Raw genomic sequence first — 21,175 nt, forward strand, 5'->3', positions numbered from 1 at the left:
GTTGTGGGGATCCCCCAATGAGGGCTACCATACCATGGTTCTCCTGCTTACACTTCTGTCCCTGGCATTTCCTTCTGCCAGTGTGCTGGGCTTGTTACTAGCACATCCCCACTGCTCAGGCTCAGCACAGGAGAAAAACAGAACTCAAAACTTTTTCCCTAAGGTTATAAAAAAACCCCACAACTTTACTGGGAGCAGTCCCTGCTATCTCCCAGCTGAGCCCTGACTCAGGCTTGGGAGGTTTGGAAACCTCAAGAAACACACAGTGATACCAGAAAATGTCTTTCATTTTGAATCCCATAAAGCCAACAGTCTTAAAAAAACTAAAAGCAGTTATCAATTACCAGACCTGTGGCTTGTACAAAAATACTAAAAGCAGAATGATTTCCAAAAGAAAATAATGTACTTTCTGACTAAAGAGTCCCCACAGGAAAGAGTGCTGCCAAATAATTGAGTTTTCTGCTGGGGAAAATAAGTAATTCTAAAACTGCTCTGCTCAAGCCAGAATATTACCCCCTGCTGAACTGATCTAAAGCTGTTTTTCAGATCAGTGCAACAACAAAATAAGATGTCTGTCTTCCTGTTGGCATTTCAATTCTGCTTTATTTTCCTTGCCAAAATGCCCTGCAGGACACTGTCCACGATGCAATGCAGATTTGTATCTGGCCAAGTTGTGTGTGATGCAGCATGAGAATCTGCAAAAGTAGCTGCAGGTAAATTCAATACTTCAAAGCTTTGATTCAGTAAGAAGTGTCCTCCCAAAAAAAAAATAAAAAATCTTGCCACAAACTCATGGAATTTCATAATGCCTGTCCTGTGAAAAAGGGAAACTTGTGACAATTTAGGAAGAAAAGCAATACTGAAGCTACCCACAGAGCGGTAGCTTAGTCCCTATTTTAGTCCAGTGACAACTTTTCAAAAATTCATACCAGTAATTACAGCTCTTGACAACAGTTTCAGTAAAGAAAGCATAAAGCTGCAAATCAAACCCACCCAGCCTTTAAGGTGGCCCTTCTTGAACTGAGTCAGACTTGCTATGCAATTACAAGCAGAAACCTCCTGGACACATAGCTCCTGCAGCTGTCAGAGCAGGGGGAGGATTTCATCCAAAGCTTAAAGCAACTCTCCCATTTTTCAAAATAAATCCAAAGCAAACAGAAATAAATACCAGAGATGAATGTTTTGATTTACTTGGCCTATCTTGAATGCATAAGATTTCATTCGTATGTAAGTAATTACTAGTGCCATTTCAGTCATGATGAGATGAGCTTTCTATTAAGGAGAAGTATTGCCCTCAAGGTGATGCACAGAATTAACACTGAGAGTAATTTGCTCGTTACAAGGGTTAGAAATTGGGCATTAGATTAAAAACCTAATTCAGCAGGTCTGTACCTCTGGTTTTACCTTGTAGCCTGAAAATCTATAGCCTTTCTTTGTTGCAGGTTCTTCTGGTTTTGAAGCATAGAAGCATATTTCCTTAGCCTTTTTGAATACACCACATCAAGTACCAATGCGAAAATAAAATATAAAGCAATAAAATAGGGAAAAAAATTAAAACAGAAAAAAATGCAGGTAAATTCTCTTGTTTCTATGTGGGTACAGAAAGTGATGTATGCCTTGCTATTACTTGCGATAAGAAAGTATACATTTTTGATAAGAAAGAATGTATTTTTGTTATCAGCTTTGGATCATTTTTCACATTCAAGTTAAAAAGCACAACATTGCTGAATGAAAAATGCCCCCTTGAAAAATTCACAGGATAAACAAGATAACAGAGGTAACACTTCCGCTAATTTACTCCAAGGTATTTTACTAAAATTACATGACAAAGAAACACCTGATTAGCTACATTTAGGAGGGAAGTAAAGGATTCTTACGAAATTCCATTACACCATATTCTTTTCTTCCTGTTTCATTGACATGTGGCCTGCCCCTCAGATAATAACCCAAAGGCATTAATATATAATGTATTTGCTACACAAAAATTTTCAATAATATAAAAAATAGAAACAAAACATAGTTCACTTCAATGACACTGGAGTCAGAAAAAATGTTAAAAGTAGTTCTACATATAAGACACACTTGTAGCCAGAAGCATTAGGAGAAATTAACATTAGAAAACCAAAGCAAACCCACTCATTCTCTTGTTTAATGACAGTGTCATTGCTTATTTTAAAAGCTGAGGATTAGTAAAATTAGAAATAGATAAAATAGGCTTGCTCTTTAAGACTTGTATTTCCAGTGACCTTGGCAAACACTGGGCACCTGCAAGGCATGGCTAACTAATTGCATGCAATATGGTTGACTCAAGTTCCTCTATTTTTTATACAAATTGCTATTCCTGTATGCTTCTATATAAATTACACCAAACTTGGTATTTGATACTTGGTCTGTTTTGTCCTCAAAGTCTCATCCTGACAATCTCAAAAGTTACTTTCTACTTTATTTTTACTTCTTTCCCAGCTGGATGTAAATTGTCCATTGGCTTCTCTGTGGGGAATTTTGTTACAGTTTTGTCCATTATGTCTCCAACCAGCAAAATACCTTTCTCAGGGTGCACTCTGATGGCATAGAAGCCCAGTGCTCCTGCAGAGCAGCAGGTAGACACTTGGCACACCTGGCACACTGGGAAGAAAGGCAGAGGGCACAGAGGACTGTGGATTTCAGCATGGCACGGAACAAGGAAGCAGCTCCCTTTCCTCAGCTGGCAAGATCTGTACCAAACACCCTGCTCATGGAAATCAGGGCTTGGGGACAGCTCTCAGTTCCTGCCACAGGTGTAAGTAGCTGTGAAAAACCTATAGCCCTTCCCAATAACACAGGATCTGTAAATCTTCCAAGGCTTCACAAGTTTGTCTTCAGAAACCCATCTGAGCATTGGACTTGGCACTGGTAAGGCCACACAGCAAATCCTTTGCCCAGTTTTGGGCTCTTCACAGAAAGAAAGGCATTGAGGTGCTGGAGTGTGTCCACAGAAGGGCAACAGAGCTGGAGAAGGGTCTGGAGTACAAGTCTTATGAGGAGCATCTGAAGGAGCTGAGGGTGTTTAGTTCAGACAAAAGGAGGCTCAGGGGAGACCTCACTGCTCTCTGTAACTCCCTGAAAGGAGGTTGTAGTCAGGTGGGGGTTGGCCTCTTCTCCCAAATAACAAATGACAGGACAAGAGGAAACAGCCTCAAGTCGCACCAGGGGAGGTTTAGTTTGGATATTAGGAAGTATTTCTTTACCAAATGGGCTGTTGAGCACTGGAACAGACTACAGGGAAATGGTGGAGTCACCATCCTTGGAGGTATTTAAAGGATGTGTATATGTGGCACTTGGTGACATGGTAGACATGGCATAACCACTGGGGCTAACTGTTGGACTTGTTCATCTTAGAACACTTGTGTAGGAAAATAACCTCTACAATTACTCTTGCTGTTAAAATTAGGAACAGACTTTTAGATGATTCCTGCAGTTTCAAGTGCAATCAGGACAGAGAGCAGTTGAATGGAGTTCACTGCCATAGCCACACACTCATTCTCTTTTCTTTTGTCAGGGTCTATATCTGGTTTTTCAGAAGACTGAAGAGTAGTTCTACTCTGCACTTGTACCACAAAGTAACTTCACTCTTGCACCACCTACCTAAGGTCTGTAGCAAATGGCTGGTAAGAAATTCACAAATGAACTAATAAGAGTGAAGAGAGAGTAACTGGCCTCCACCAGGATTACTGTCTATGAATCGTAACTGACCCGGTGCCTTTGCAAATCGTGTAACCTCTTGCAAATTTCTGTCTTTCATACAGACTTACTATAAAAAGCAAGTGATTTGTCCTATACCCTGTGAGACTGATTTACAAGCCCACTCCACCCCATCCTCCCAGTTTCAGCAGCAGCACCAGCAGGTAGGTGCATTCATTAAAACTCAGGCTGCAAACACTGTGTGAAATTGTAGGTACCCCCAGAGCCTGCAGAGGCACACACTGTGAGCAAGTCCTCTATACCCTGACCCATGTCTGCCCTGGTTCACTGCCTTTTTTGTTAGGCTTTCTTTTGGTTACTGAACCTTTTCAAGGATGAACCAAAGTAATATTGAGAACTTTTGTCAGTTGTGAATTAACGGTATTTAACTCAGTCTGGGGAGAAAAAAAGAAGAAATCTTCAATTTGCATACTTTAATTAAGGAATAACAGTAATTACTTGTTAGTTCAGCATTGAAAGGAGGATAATTACTACTTGTCCCTACTCACAAGGAAACACGCTCCCCAAACAAGGTCATTTCTTGTTTGTGCCTTTGCATTAATTCAGTTACTCTCTCCCCCTTCCCAGCCCCTGCAAAGCTCCCTGCTCCTGTGTCACACACACACACTGGCATGGCACGACCCCCAGCAAGAACAATGACACGTCCCCACTCCACAGACATGCAAGGGCAAGGATTACTACTGTTTCATCCCAACAGGCACCTCTAATATTAGTTACAAGACTGAAGGCACATGCAAAACAACTATCTTGGTATGTCTCGGGTTTTCATTGTGCAGTCATAAACAAGTTCTCAACAAAAATGCTTCTATCACTTGCTTTTCTTTAACAAAAATCTCCTTCCTGTAATTATAGTCAAGGTAGTGATAAATGGTTTTCCATTATCTCTGCAGCTTTGGCTATGCTAGAACATTAGCATACAATGACAGATAAAGTGCTTTGTCTTTAAATATAAAACTGACTTAAAGATCCCCAAGTCCTATCTAAATATAGGTGTTTATTCCTCCAAGTTGTTTATTGCATGGGAAATTTTACGACATACTGCACAAGTAAAAACTCAAAAGTCAATTTATATTCATGATTAGCATTGTTGTTGCCTTTCTCCTGGCAAGAAAAAGAGCACCTCGGGTGTTATCTACAAAGTCAACATTACCAGAAATTACAGTCTTCACATCCTCTGGAGTTTAGCTACAAAAAAGTGATGATACTACAAGAAATATCCTTCCTGGTTTTTTTGTTTTTTTTTTTCTTCCCTGAGATATCTTCATATTTCAAATAAGGCATTCATACTGTGGATACAATTAAGCAAACTAGTTCAGAACAATTTCTACATTCAGTATCAAATACAAAATGCAACACTAGAATTGAGAAACAAGAATGCTCTACAGCTTCCTGACTGAGGATTAAAATCCATCCACTCCCAATCCCAAATGATCATAAATATACTCCCTATACCTTCTGCTCTGAATCCTGTCCAAGTGAAGGTCAGCAGATTTTTAATCACTAAACTTTGTATAGGAATACATAGCAGTTCTAAAACTAACACCCTCTGTGAAAAATATCACACTAGAGAGCTATGATATTTGCAGGATTAGATGTCTAGTCTGGACTGTCACAAACCATACTCTGCCAACTATTTTAACTGAACTTTAAGGAACAGAAATCCCATTTAGCAGAAATCTCACAACCAGAGAAAAGAGTCACCAACTAATGCGCTTCTATCAGTCCAATTACTGTCCCCCCCACCCCCACTCCCTGCAGCATTTAAAGCAGAATAGCCTCTGTCACAACCAAGCACGCTAATACCCGAGAACATTATTGCAAGGGAAAATCCTCTGCGACAGTATCTCACCACTGAGGAATGTCTCTGGCTCCTCGCACTCGGGCTGAACAAGTCCTCTCTATTTTTCAGTCCTCTCCGAAGAGCCCACGACCTACCTGTGCGGCAGAGGAGGGGCACGGGCTCTGACTTCAGCTGTTCCCGAATTAGCTCATTGGGCACTCAGGTAAAATGAGAAGCTCTTACTAGTCTGTACAGCTCCTTCACCAGAAATATTGCATGAGTCAGCTTTTATCTATCAAAACCCTAAACACAAAGGCTTTAGAGAAACCTGATTCACAACTTTCTCATCGCCTTTTTCCCAGCGCACCGACAGTCTTCGGCATCACTACAAGCTTTAAATGACATATGACATCATGCAATTCAGGGACAGGACAATGGGCATCACTGTGGGTAACTTTAAAATGCACACTTCACTGAGCAACACCCACTAACTTCCATTTTTCCAGGCACAACACTGAGCAAACATCAAATAGAGCCCCCACTTCCACAGCATTTGTTTGCTTGTTTTGTAGACAATATTGATAACCATGTAAAGCAAATAAATCACTTGCTGGTATTGTGAAATTTCTGTGTTTACATTAGAAACTTCCATGAACTTGCAATATAATAAGATGATCCTGGGAAATAGAAGCATTCTGGACCTTATTCTGCCCTAACATAAACAGGAACAGGCTTTTGCAGAGTGCTTGCAAAGCTTCAGTGGTTTGGGGTTTTTTTAAGGGCAAGAGAAATAAATTTCAGAAGAAAATGTGAAAACCAAACCATCAAGTGTTCTGTGCTAAATTACAATGAAGACAAGGAAAAAAAAAAAAAAATAGAAAGGAGAGGAGATAATGAGAGGAGAAGGAGAAAAGAAAAGATGAAAAAAAGGAAAGGAGAAAAAGGGATATAGGCTGGTGCTAACCCGTGAGAAAGCTGACATCTCCTTTGCCTGCGGAGGGGGTGGTGGCATTTCCATCTTGGAGCTGGGAGGCAAAAGAAGTCAGAAGAGTTCCCAGCTGCTGGCACCACTTTCCAGGCATGTTCTCACAGCTGCATGCTCAAATGTAGTCCACAAAGAAGCATTCTCTCTTTAAAATTATACTTGAAATTCACTACCTCTGTCCTTGTACATGACAGAGCCTCAGCTTCGTTCAGAGTATTCCTAAAGAGCACAGTCCTTGAACAACTCCTTACAGCAGGAAACTGGAGGTAGAAAAGGAAGCAAAGACAGCCTTGAGACCAGTGGCAAAGCTGTGAAACACTTTGATCTGAACATCAGGGCTCCTGGGGTGAAAGTCCCCTTTACCCAGGCTAAAAGATCAGGTGTTTACAGCCTGCCATGCTGACATCACAGATCATTGAGATAGGCTCTCTCGTGTATTCTCTGGATTCTCCCAAAGCTTCTGAGGATTTTTTTAATATGTACATATTTACATTAAAAGATATTTGTGCAAGATGTGTGCAAAATACTTGAGAGTGAGCTACCACTTATCTGTAAGTCCTGAACACACTCAAAGACACAGAATGGCCAACACTGATGCCAAAATTTTCAGTACCTCTACAGTGCAGCACCCAGGTACTCAAATCACTTGAATATGACAAATACACCATACATTTGCTATATTCCACATGCACACATATTTCTTTCAGGAGCTAATGATTCCCTCCTCTGTTCTTCTGCCTCCTCACACCTTGTGCCCACCTTGCCTACAAAGCTTTTATCACCTCCAAGTCAGGTTTGAACTAATTCCTGGACAGACCTGTAGAGCATTAACCAGACATAGAGCACTACTTGGCAAATTCTGTGAAGTCCTAGGACATACAAGTAGTAGCAACAGCTTCATCATTTAGTGGTGACAAAGCTCCTGAACTCTGAAGTCTCAGTGACAGAAAGCATCCCATATCTGTTTCAGTGGGCTGGGTAAAAACAGGGCCTGCAGCACTGCGGTGTGAGCTCCAGCCACTGGTCTGAACTGGCAGAGGGAGCTCTCATGAGCATTCCTGTGGGTGGAGGGAAGAGGGAAACAGAGCTGAGATCCTTACTTTGCTCTGTCTTGCTCTTTCATCTCTGCACACCCACACCTGACCTTAGCTCTCCCTTCCATCCCCATGTATAAGTCAGCAGAAGTTTCCCCCACACATAAGAATTTCCCCAAGAACAACCTCTCAACCTCCATCACTTTAAACATGCACAGCAGTGAGAGCTGTCAGGGCAGAAGACTGGAAACCACAAAGCCTCCTGTTTTACTGATGTGCATCACAAATGAAACAGTACCCAGATGCGCCAGAAAAATAATGGGTTGATCTCACTTCTAATTTTCTAGTATTTCATGCATTTTGTTTATCTGCATCATATTTTAGGAGTTGCACATCTTTCTCTGCCCCATCTCCTGCTTCCTTCTATTCTATGTACAGCAGCATAAGACCACATTTTTAGTGTATCAGGATTAAGATTTCAGAAGAGTGACCTGTTTTTATTTTGGAACAAAGTTTTGATTTTTCTAAACTTGAACAGTAAGTGAAGTTTTATAGAGGTTAAGAATGATGCTATTCTATAGTTTCCAGCTGGCTAAAGATTTACTGAAAAAGTAAGTTATCCTCAGCAAAATTTTAAAAAATCACCCCTAACTGAACCACAAGGTACATTCAGGCTAAAGGACACACTGACATCTTCCCTGGAAGTGCAATGTAATGTATTAATAACTCTCTGCAATGCAGTAGCTATTTAATCTGTACACAGTGCTGCAGAGACACCTAAGAAAAAGAACAAGCCATCACACGCTGCTGATGTACTGCAACACAAACAGAGCATATGGATCCAATCCTTCACTCCATTTATAGGCATTTTAGAAGAATGGTTTTCTATCTCCTTGTCAATTTTGAAGGCTTGTTTCACTTCTCTTAAAAAAGAATTTTAAAGAGGCACAGTTCAATTCTTTTCTAAATCAGAGCAAGTGAAAATTCAGTGAAGATTTGTAGATGTAAATGCATACAGAGGAATAACACCCTAGATGACAAGGAGGAGTAATACCCTAGATGACAAGTAACCAAAACTTTGACATCCTTTTCTTCTCTGCTCGTACTGGCGAGCAGATTTTGTGAAGAAGTGCTAAAAGCGTGTTCAGCATGGTGCTGCTTGAATGTTTCAGTACTTTTACACTCAAACTGTTGTGCCAGAATGAAAATCCACATGTAGCCTTCCTTCCCCCCGGCAGCACACAGGATCAAGCCCTGCTGTTGGCACCTGACTGGTGACCTCCCATGCTGCAACTGTATCACTGTCATACTGCTTGGACACCAGGTTTGATTTCTACTTCTTCCTGGACTAATCTACTGCTCTGAGCTCATGTTGTGTCAGGACAACACCTAACACTACTGCTTTCAACTTCATCTAAGCAACCTAAAGTTGCTACCAAAGTTCACAACTTTTCACAGCCCACTGCAGCACGAGCACACAGGAGATCTTGGCTAGGCAGCCAATATTGCACACAACATTTGATGCCTTACCAAGAACATTGGGAGGTTTTTAAGATGAAAAATTGTTAACTGTCTCTCACTATAAAGCAGATAAAATAAACTTTAGAGAATGAGACACAGTTTCAGAAGAAGGAAATGTAGCATCCATGAATCATTCTTGCTAGTTCCAAGGAAAAACTTAACTGTGTGACCCTAAAGAACACATCCTTTTACAACTCACTTCTTTCAATTTCAATATAACTTGTAACTATAGTATCTAGTACAAATAGATTACTTCTTTTAAACTCATTTTTAACAGTGTTTTGTTTCTGCACCAAATTATCTGTTGACTTACGAATCTTTCCAGTAAAAATCCTGCATGAAGCAAAACACATTTTATAAAGCCAGTTTTCTGATACAGCAGACAATGTTAGATGCCAAATAGAAGTGAGTTTCAGAAGCTTTAAATAATTGATGTTTTTCTTTAAATACAGCTAAATGATCTCTCCCATTTGGTTTCAAACTAAAGCCACTTACTGGAACCTCCTCTGCACCTCAGGAAGTTTAGCAACCAGAATTTTGAAACAGAACTGAAATAGTAACAGCAGGCTCCTCCTAACAGATGTTCACATTTACAATAAAATGAAAACTTTCTCCTGTGTTTCCTCTCTTGAATAAAAATATAAGTTGCAGAAAGAAGTATTCATGTTTACATCTTAGGGAGAAGAATCCTTAAATTCCTCACAGGTTGGAACTAAGACATATTGGTGGTCTGGCTGCACCACAGACTGGCTCTGGCATTTCAAGTCAGTTATTTTCTTGTGCTCACACTCCTTAAAGGGAACATTAAATCTTATTTTTAAGGTGGCAATATAACAGTAAGCTAACGGCTCTTTCCAAATCCCAGTTCAATAGGAATATATGCAATGACAGTAAAAGGACTCTGGATTTAATAAATTACTGCAGTGGATTTTTACAAAATACAATAATCAGTATTTTGACATCTCACAAACCTTTAATTGAAAATAAATAAAAAGAAACTGAGCAGATGTTCAGGTTCAAAGGAGTCTAGCATACACAATGTTTTCTTACTGTATTGCTTCTACAGCTAAGCGTGGAATTTTACATAAATAAGGTGAAGAAGACTGAGACTGCCAAACGGCAGCAAAATAACCGGTGACAGCAAAAAAAAATCAAAGGTGTCTTGTTGCTGCCACAAACAACAGATCCTTAAAAATGTAGCCACCCCAATTCTTCATTTTTCATTTTCTACTGACGACCCTATCACATCAGGACTGCCATTTACCTTGATTTGGGCTTTCCAAATTGCCCCTTGGAGCATGGGGAGAACATCTGTACTTTTAAATTATGGGCATCGTGTTTTACACCTTTCCTCTCAATGTTGCAATACTAAGAAAATACAGTGCTACGTGAAAATGAAATTTCCCTTCATTGTCATTCCCTTCTCTGCCTTGCCTTGCCTTCAGGCATGTCTATGAAAGTCACTGCAACAGATCCATGTTTGTGATGAAGAAGTCTTCACCATGCTTTCAGAGTTGCTTTAAGGCCCTTCTGCAGTGTCTACAATACTTCCTCTACTACTTCTTTGCTGTTATTTCGTGAAGACAAACCATCGAGAGCAAAATTCCTATCCCAACAAGCAATACTTTCCTTAGAGATTTTGTATTCAAGAAGCAAAGCGTGAATTGAGATTGATATCTCTGCAATGTCAGTATACAGAGCAGTGCAGCCTCTGCATCCATATGCAGATGGTGTTAATGCCTGCAACACTTATTGACATATCAGAATTCAAGATTAACAGTGACAACAATCACACTTCAGAAGCCACAGGGCAAGAAGCAAACAGATTAGAGGCCTAGACTTGGTTACAGAGAACATTTGGTGCACAATTCATAGCAACTGACTTCCTGAGTCATAGGCTTTCTTATCAGAGCAATAAAAAGCTTAATTTGAACCAGACAGTCATTTTATTAAAGCTATATATATTGCTTTATATATTGCAGAGTCCCTGTGCCTTCTTTACCAACAGCTTCAGAAAAATAATCCTAGGAACTTCAAAGTATTAAAATTCTCTAACATTCCTATTCAGGGGTACATATATTGAATTTCATTTCATGTAACACCATACAAAGAAAGTTAGTAAAAAAGGGGATCTCTAGATTTCTTCTGACCACTGGATTTATTATGCAATTTTTTGTCAATCTGGAGGGAAAAAAACCCTGATGAATGCAAACGAATGCAAAAGAGGGGCATGAAACCTCTTAAAAATGAGACACTTTGTGGTTCACAGCAAGGTAGCTGAAATTTATTAATGAAAAGACATCAGACAACAACTGCTTGCTACCATCCTTCTGCTTTTCTGCCTTTTGTAGTCAGTACAATTTTACTTCTCTTTTGCAGCCTTCAAGCACTGATATTGGCCAGTTTTCAGAGTTCTTGTTAACTACAATAAACAACATCTAAACCTGTTGGTATTCAGTAAACACCTCAGATGAATTTTCTCAGTGTTTAGATCAGAGACAGGGAAAACAGAAACTTAGGCTCCTATTTAAATCCAGTTAGAGCAGCTAAAGCAGGTATTTTTCTCAGATTTTTCCTTCGCACTTTATCTTTCTTCCAGATAGGGACATTCAGTCCCACCGCTTTCCTTGTTTGGGTTTCCCTCTTGTTTGTTTTCTATGCAAAAGAAGTAGCAAATCCTTCCTTTTAAAAATATTAGAGGTAGAATCCAAATCAAGTTCTCAAATCCAAAACACACAGCCTGGACTTGAGAAACTCAGCCACAAAGGCCAATTTTGTGGTCTAAAACAAGTGAGGGTGGGGGCTGAGGAGGGGAGGATGTTTTAACTCTCTGGTGGAACTGCAGGATTTTCCCAACGAGTCGTACTAAAATCCAATTCTTTTTGTTATTCCTGTTTATAGAGAGAACATCAAAGCTTTCTTAACTCCATACCCTACACAAATGGGAACTTACAAGGTAATTCACTTAAGAGCCATTCTCATGACTTACCTAGAGTCTCTTTTTATTTTAAAAAAACATCCAAACCCTCGCAAAGTTAAACATCTATCTTCCTCCAAAACCTGTGATCAAATTTAGACCATTAAGCTGTAAACGCTCAATGAAGTAACTTCTGTATGTCCATGCTTTTCCTTGAATTCTAATGTCACCTTCTAACTTCCCTCAGGGAAAGCTTTCATGTAATATTCAAACATGAAACCCATCATGAGGGCAGAAAACCCTTCTCCCCTTCCATCCTCTGCTGAGGGCAGATCCCTGCAGAGGACTGGCCACATCCAAGCACCAAGCTGGTGGAGCAGAGGAGCCTTGAGGAATGGCCAAGTGCCCCCGGGCTCCTCCCAGCCCTCTGACAAGGAGGCTACAAGCTGAAAATCAGTTTCTCTCGGTCTGCCCCGACATCCCGAGCGCTCCGAGACTTTTCAGAGGCGAACAATGGTGCGCATTCACTATTGAGCTCCGAGGCGCAGAGACACACCGAGAGGCCACTACTCTGGTATTGTTCCCCCGGCGTCCAGCCTGTTACCACAGCTATTAGCTGGCGTGCTCACTTTTCAGACCCCCATCTCTTTGGAAACCCTGACTACCGTTATTTTATTACAAAGAGGCACAGGTTAAAAGAAGTTTAGCTGGGCAATTCCCTGCTCTTCCCCCTCTGGCATGGCTTATAATGTATGACTCGCATAGGCAGAATTTCATTAAGAGGCATTCGGGTTTACATTTATATAGAAATTCTGTCACTATTGAAGTGTTCTCTTAACAAAGATTTTGACAAAAGATTTGTGAAGTTTTTGTAATTAAGTCACTAAGAGAATGCAAACAGATGACCAGCCGTAACAATTTAGTAAGATGATGAAATTATTTGCAAGCCAGTTCAGTTCAAGTAACTTTATTCAGCAAAACAGAAGGATGGTGGGTTTACTCCATTTTTTCTTCTTTTGCACTAATTTCTAAATACAACCATGGATGAAATCAGCTGTACTTATTTCTATACCCAAAACCATGTTTCTCTTAATACTGCAGGCCATAAGAATGGCTTTATTCTTTGCCAGGCCAAGTAGCATGAGAGTAAAAGTCCCTTTTACAATTCATCAGTAGCACTTAACAGAGCACCAAAAGATACTAAAATTTCCTCTCCAATGATTTTTCAGTTAATACAGGTTCTTTATAATGTAAAACTAACTGTCTTGAAACACTTCAAACCTTTAAACTATGCAAAGACCCCGCCAATTATAAATTCATTACAAAATATTTTGAAGGTTAGAAAAACAATCTGGGAGAAACATTCCCCTCCTGATGAAATTACAGCAAAGTTATTTGAAAATAATGACAAAGGCATCTTGCATTGAAGGCCTGAACACTTCATAGCAAGAATAGTCAAAACTGACTGTGGTAATACTGCTCCCTTTTGCCTGGCAATGGTTACAGCTAATCTTGACTCAGAAAAATGCAACATCAAAAACTACAGGTGAAGAGTGCCACAGCTAACCTGTACCATGAACATGCACACTGATGGAAAGAGGAGAAGCTGCCAGTGGATCACCATGGGTAAGATATCTTCAATGGCAAAATTACCAGAGACTAATAAAAAGCAAGCACAGCACAGATGAACTGTAATTATCAAGAAGAGGCTTCAATATCCATAATCCCTTTTGCCCTTTAAGGTGTAATAATATAAAGTCATTTTTAGGATTCAGTGAACAGCATTGACACAAACTGTTTCTAGAAGTATCTGCCAGAGGACTGTACAAAGCCCAGTTTGATCACTACATTTAACATATACTGATATATGTTGGACATGTGATTTATTTAGAACTCATTCATGCCCAGGGAAAAATGGACTTTCTGTGTGAGAAGAACATTAAAAAAAATAAATCTTGATACAGCCAATAATTCATTGATGATACTTTTGCATCTGCCAATAACTCTACAATGGAAGAATACAGCCCAGGGAGAAATGTGAGAGGGTGAAAGCCTAGGAAAGCAAGAACAGAATGCCTAATCACTCAGTACTGTTAGCCAGTAACCACTACAAATTTGTAAGATTCTGAATTGTGGTCTTCCATTTTATTGATTTTCTTAGCAGTCACACTAACATTGACATACAGAGATGGGAGCAAAATAGCATCATAGGGATTTGCCAGATTTATTAGTAGAAGGACCATGAGTTTTTTTCATTATCAAGTTCTATTTACTAGGAAAAGGACAGTTCAAACTCCAAGCCTCACTATGTCAGCACTCTCTCTCACATCCAAAGGTGGCAAGAAGCATATTTAAGATAAAAGACCTGATAATCACCATTAGCAAACAGGAAAACAATTATGCAGTATGCACTGAGTGCGTTATACTGGAGCCCACCATTTCCCATCCCCCGTATTTACATTCCTTTCTCTTATGTTTGCTTTTCTCTTTTCAGACTAACACAGTTGGTTTAAGAACATGTCGCTGATATGGGTGGTTCTGCTTTGAGCCTGTAATATTACTCTGCACATAGTGATGTAGCTAGGAATCCCTCCTTAGCACTCCCACTTCCCCCTTTGATTTACCTTCTTTGTTAGAGAAATGAATGGGTGTGGGCAGTGACAGCTTATACTCTGCACAAATAAAGGTAATTCACTATGCAACTCCACATTCTCATGTGAAATAGATTCATTTTAAGGAGGAAAAGAAAAAAAAAAAAAAAAAGGAAAAACCTTCAGACTTGCCAAAGCAGTACAGAAGGGATGTGCCTGCAGCATGTCAAGGTTTTCAAATTTCCAAAGTGCTTAGACATGGACTTTTTCCAACCGAGTTTTAAGGAAACATCTACTGTATTTATATCAGAAGCTGCAATAGCCACCCTACTAAAATGAGGGCAAAACCCCATACTTTTCATTAGTGATTCGTTATCACTAGTCCATGAGAATAATGTTTTATGCACTTAGAAGACAAGCTGGTTTTGTCTGCATAACCCAGAGGTGATGCAGCATCTGCCATCAGCCCTGTGCTAGGGCATAGCTGGCTCTCTACCACAGATACCCAGTCCCACTGGCAACAGAAGCCTCAGCCAGTGCATCTGTAGGGTCCAGAACAGGACTAGGTCCATTCTGATACTTTTGCTGCTGTAGACAGACCCTTAACTGTTCCTCAGTTTAGTGCAGAAGCCAGCTCACACGTGCTTATAGCACATTTAATCACTGCAGTGTCCTTTGGCACCGCAACTCATTCAGATACGGTTTTTTATGACATAAGGAGAGGAAAAAAGACATAAGGAGAGGCAAAATCTTTCCACTTTATATTACATATATATATATAAGGCATAAATATGTGCATAATAATAATTTGTTGCCAGATGATTGACCTGATTTTTTAGAAAGAAGGACAAAGCTTGATCTGTTGCCACCATTACAACACTTCACTCTTACTGGATAAACAGGCAAGGTTAAGTAGTTTTTATGTAATGGTTGTGCTTTCCAAGTGTGATAAAAGTAGGACTGGCATTGAGACACTGAAGCCCGAAAGTTTGATAGATATAATACCCTGAGACAGAAGACAGAACTACTTTCTTCAGCACCCACATGCACCATCGACTTGGGAGACTCCTGAGCCTGGGGTCAGCCATCAGAAAACACTTAGCATGCAGATCCTGTAAACTGATTCTTGTCCAAACACTTTAAACTCCTGCATTTCCCTACTTGTTACAACGGCGAGGGCATTTTAGCAACTTCACCCAGGGCGCTGTGGTCTTGACTTTTCAGACCTGTCTCACTTGCCACATGAACAGAAGGAAAATACAGTTGCAACTTTGCTGAGCCTGCTTCTACACAGGAGAATCAGTGGTCTAACCTACTTGAAAGTCAATTTAACAGTCATATGTCCAAGACATGTGAATAAAACTTTTTAAAATTCACCTTTTAGTACACCACATGAAAAGTCAACACACAATCATGTGAAGGAAGAAGCGGGTCTCTTCTTTTTTTTCCTAATGTGCAAAAATCTTGCGTAAACCTACTCCCTGCTAGTTGCATTGGGCTCAGTTTACACTCTGATCATAACAAGGGATGTTTCCTTCTGTAGTTGTTACTCTATACTTCAATCCCCCATCACAAACAGCCAGGCTTGTAAAAACAGACATGTCAAAAGGTTAAGAAATGAACAAATAGATTTTCTCCAGCTGTAGGAAAGCAGCTGACAGACTCTATCTTTTGAATCATGAGAGAAAAATATTACTATACTAAATGTCTGGTATTGATTTAAAATGGAAATAAAGGAGTGTATTAAATAAATTTAGCAAAAAAGTAAACAACTGCATGAAGAAATATTTTCAGTTTGAGAAAACCAGATGAACTTAAGTAGGAGGAAAAGCATCTTAAAAGATCAGTGATCTGGTGTGTACATTATTAATCCAAAGCAAAGTCCATTATAAAAAATACCCAGTTTAAGTGAGCATTATTGAAATATTAACTAGAGCATATTAGTAATAATCATGTATCATCATAAAGGTTGTTCAGCAGAGACTACAAATATTTTATAAATTTCAAATACTCATCTATTCCAGAGCTTGTATCAAATTTGTAATGCTCCTGAATATTTGATACTTTGCTTTCAACATTTGGCTTTTATGAAGGATGCAAAATGATCTGTATTTTTTCCTCTGCTTACAGCCTTTAAACCCAAACAAGATTTAAACAGAAAGTTACCTTCTTTTGCAGGGTGGGGAAAGGGATTTCCTAAAGCCTTTCTTTTCTCCTCCTTCCTCTCCACCCTCCAGTAAATGAAATTAAAGGTCAGCAAGTACTCAGCGCAGTGGAAAGCCCCAGGTTACAAAAATAAATTAATTACAAAAGCTATCCAAGATTACAGTAACTGGACATGTATTCTCTAGACTATTCCCAAAACACAGACACGGTTGTGGAAATACACAAAATATCCTGACATTGCTAGCAAACATGATTAAAGTATATTTATACGCATTGCAAAAAAATCCACATCATACACAGGAACAACATACCTCCCCAAATTTTTGCTCTTGTCATTCAAGACATTCATCCCTGAAGAAAGCAATAGCATAATGTATTTTCCATCTGCTGTCTTTCTGTCTGTACCATAAACGTACAAGAAAAACTTATCTTTTAAAATATTATCTTAATAAATAGTCTTTAAATATTTTCTTACTCCTTTTGACAGACTAAAATGAAACAGTTATCTGGTTTATATGCTAATTACATTCCTTGCAAGAGGATGAAATGCTAACATAAGGATATAATTGACAGAAAAATATATTTATGATCTTAATTTTCAGACAAGTCCATTCTCAGCACTCCAAGGCAGTTGCTTCAAATCCCCTTAAAGGCTGCAGGACTGCTCCTTCCATAGGGAGGGAGTGACCAGAGTACACAGCCCAGGGGCTACAGGGGGAGGAGGAATTACCCCTCTGTCACCACACCAGTGTTTGCAAACCTCGGGGAGAACAAAGGTACCTGCACTCTGGAGCTACACAAAAACCACCAGGCTGAGCTGTCCCAAAGTCTGGACAGATGGTTTTTTCAGGTTCAACCAGAAAATATGCCTATCCCCTTTTCTATGAAAGGACCTCTGGGGAGGTGTTGTGGGTCATTAAAAAGCATAAGAACCTGATGACAGGCTGACTGACAGACCATATCCTCCTTATACCTCATTTAAATACAGACTTCAGATTCAGTCATGCAGAGTCATTGATTAAACTGGAATTAAGAAATCTAACAACATGTGCATGTGTCTCTGTGTGTGTGCATGTGTGAAGAAATGCACACATGGCACATTAATTTATGGGCAGACATCACTTCAAGTCAGCTGATTCAAACAAAACCAAGTTGCAGTAAGCCTCAATGATTCCAGATGTACATCTTGGGACTTCCTATCTCTTTTAGAGGTAGTTCCTTGGGGCAGTGTTAAATGTATCCTTTTCCTTTCTTCCCACATTCTCCCACAACAAGTATAGCTTCACTTCAATCCATCCTTTGTAGATCACTTACATGAAGGCCAAGACATACAAGTGACTTATTTTGAACCCATAGAAAGGTAAAGTGTTGAACTTAGAAAGTCAGCAAGCTAAAGGAAAAATGGTTCTGGAAAGGATTTAGTAAAATTAATAACTTTTTTTTATACAGCTATCAACTTTTAGAGAGAGCAAATCTTTCAATCACAAAAGGAAACTAGAATGATATGTGAGGCCGTGATCTCCTTAACCTTTAACTAAAGTCAACAACTACTTGTGCTTTCACATGTGTCTGTGCATCACACTTCCACAAATCAATCTCTAGAGATAGACAACATTAGCAGTGACAGGAATAGGGTATTATGCTGACACCCAAAATAAAAAAGACTTTGCACTTCCATGTTTTGTATAAACACATCATTAAGCATCTCTAAAACACTCAATGTCTGCAGTTTCTCTCTATATCTTCTGCTTCTTTTCCCCCATCTGAAAGAGACATGGCAAATGAAACATCCAGAAATAACATATTCCAGGTTGTAACAAAGCTTTTCATTCTTAGAGAGCTGTGTCAACCCATACAAAATGCAATTACCAAGATGATCAAATCAGCCCCACAGCACTTAATATTTATCACTCAGTTAGTGAATTAAAGACATTTAGGTGCTTGACTGAGATGACAGATCACATGTATACAGAGATGGACAAGCTTCAGTGGCCATAGTGACTGGCCATCCCAGAGATGCTCAACTCAATGACTAATTCAGAAAAGAGCCTCCTCTCAAAATTTTGTCATGAAAATACAAAGTGTCACTATTTGTCATTTTTCTTGCTACTTCATTCCTAGAAATTAGCTTACCTTGGAAATTAATTGAAATATCACAATAAATTTTCTATTTTAAATGATTCAACACTCAGTGCTTGTTGCATTACATTATAGAGCTGGTACATGAAAAGAAAAGATTAACAAAAAAAACCACCATACATAGTTTTACAGAACAGCATTATCAGAAATTTAGAAAAGATTCTGGTTTTAAGATAAGAACTCTAAATATCAGCGAAAACTCCTAGAGGAAGCAGGCAAAAGAGAGAAAGATGGAAAAGGTGAAAAAAGCAGGAAAAGCTTACCCCAAAAAGCTCTTCCTACAGCAAATGTGGACTCATTTTCTCTAGAAGCATAACACTATATACACTACAGAGTCCAATTTAGCAAAGAAATAGCAGATGATTAGGTGCTGTGCTTCTCAAATATCCTAGAAATCTTATTGTCCAGAAACGCACTTGCAGAGTGAGCCCTCCGCCCCACCCCGCCGTGATTAGTTGTGCACTTGTGAAGCTGAGTAACTGGTTACTCTCCTGGAGACCTTCAGCACAGGATTAACAAGTGGCTAAGAGCCATCCCTTCATTCCAATTTTAAAACTGCAGTTTTGATACTGAGCTGGACACCTGCCATCACTGCAGGCCTCAAAGACAAATAAGGCTTAAAAAAAAAAAAAAAAAAAAAAAAAAAAAAAAAAAAAAAAAAAAAGAGAAAAGCATATTTCGTTCTTTCGGGAAAGTTCTTTTTCCCTGTCTGCTGCTCTGCAGCATCTTCAGCCTCCTCGGGGAGTGCGTTTATTCCACTGCCAGTTTTACATTCCAATTCCAGAGAGCTGCAGGCACAGCAAGCAGAATCTTTCAGTTATTTAAGTTTGGGAGTCCTCCAGGATTGCTTTCCATAAGCTGTCTGGGAAATGCTGCTTGATAAATTCGCACTATGTTTAGGACTCATACTCCTTGTACAGACTGCAGAAGAGATTGGCAGAAAAGACTGACAGAAGACTTTTTCAAACAGTAACATCTTCACCACATGCACATACCACATTACCAACCTAGACCCACATAATCTGGCAAGAGAAACAGGAAAAAAAATCTATTTTCTGCCAAAAGAAAATAAATTAGTTGTATATCAAATTAGCTATTATAACTTAAGGACAAAAGCATAACCTTCTCAAACTTCTGAAGTGCACATCTTTACGTATACAGCACCTTTCTTTATCCTCTCTTCTAGACACACAGTTAGATTACTGAAGTTACCAAGCAGCACCAATGCCACAGTGGACATCTCTTTACTGAAAACAGAGTAAAATGTTTCACCCTAACTTCTTTTCCATGGTGTGCATGAATACTGAATTTTCTTCTCTTCTTCTCTGTCTGGAGAGACAGAGAGTTGTTTTCCATTTGTTTGTTTTGGGGGTTTTAATTATTAATTTTTGTAAGCGCTATTTTTTCCTAATCCAAAACTGAAAGCTTGCAAATCTTTAGAAAGAGCGGAAACAACAGGAAAAGAGAAAAAACACTACTCCCATGCAGCTATGTAAGCAAGAAAGAGTATCTTTTTTCTAAGATAATTTTGAACAAAAACACTTGAATATGAGCCTAAATGTCGAGCAATAAGTCAAGTCTGTAACAAAAGTGAGATCTAAATTAACTGAGGATCTTCCAATGGTACATGGTACCACTAGTAGCAAAGCCACACTCACACTAATTGCGTGAGGACAGTTTCTCACATACAACATGTTGGTAGATAAGCAAAGAGTACAGCACTGTGCATAAGGAACCCACACTGACATTTAAATGGTCAACTCTAGCCCTTAAAGAGTACAAGAGTTTAGGTTCTAGAAGTATGAATTAGTTGTTCAAAGGGCAAGGCATGCCAGATGTGCAATTACCACATATTCTAAAACACCTGTTATTGCTCACTATCACTAGCTGTGTTCACTATGGCTTGTATTATCAGTAATACAATGCATTCCTCAGTAAAGTGTTCATAAAGAGTCAAAATATTACCTGAAGTTATGCTAGCAATAAGAGATAAATTCTAGCTGTATTGGAGGGCAATACACACACTGAATAAGTGCTAAGCTGAATAACAACTACAAGTGAATGCTCCATCAGTGTCTGTCAAACAGCTATGTGCATGCCAAGAAATAAATTTAAAAGAAAGTTCACTGTATTTTCCAGAACCTAACTTCAGCAGTTATCACATCAGCAGCTACATGCTTCCCAGCATTTATTAAAATTCACCCCACAAACCTAAGTAAAATACTTCATGGGTGGGGGGCCAACAGCCTGCTCATTTAAGCTTCAGGGAAACTACCTGTCCCTTCTTTCATGTGTTCTGAA

At 39.3% G+C, this 21,175-nt stretch overlaps 1 protein-coding gene across 3 annotated transcripts in view; it reads right to left on the reverse strand.

The window, feature by feature from the left end:
* The window catches only part of PLEKHG1 (pleckstrin homology and RhoGEF domain containing G1), a 123,859-nt gene that overhangs the window by 45,738 nt on the left and 56,946 nt on the right, over positions 1–21,175 (reverse strand). Inside the window, exon 1 of one of the 3 annotated variants that reach the window (XM_083858194.1) lies at positions 5,591–5,648. The exons of the other annotated variants lie outside the window; for them this stretch is intronic. The gene's annotated coding sequence lies outside the window, so the exon portion shown is untranslated. Of the gene's footprint in view, positions 1–5,590; positions 5,649–21,175 lie in introns of those variants that run through there. 3 annotated transcript variants of the gene reach the window in all.

Source organism: Zosterops lateralis (assembly GCF_965231275.1).
Source record: "Zosterops lateralis genome assembly, chromosome: 3".
NCBI classification, from domain to species: domain Eukaryota; kingdom Metazoa; phylum Chordata; class Aves; order Passeriformes; family Zosteropidae; genus Zosterops; species Zosterops lateralis.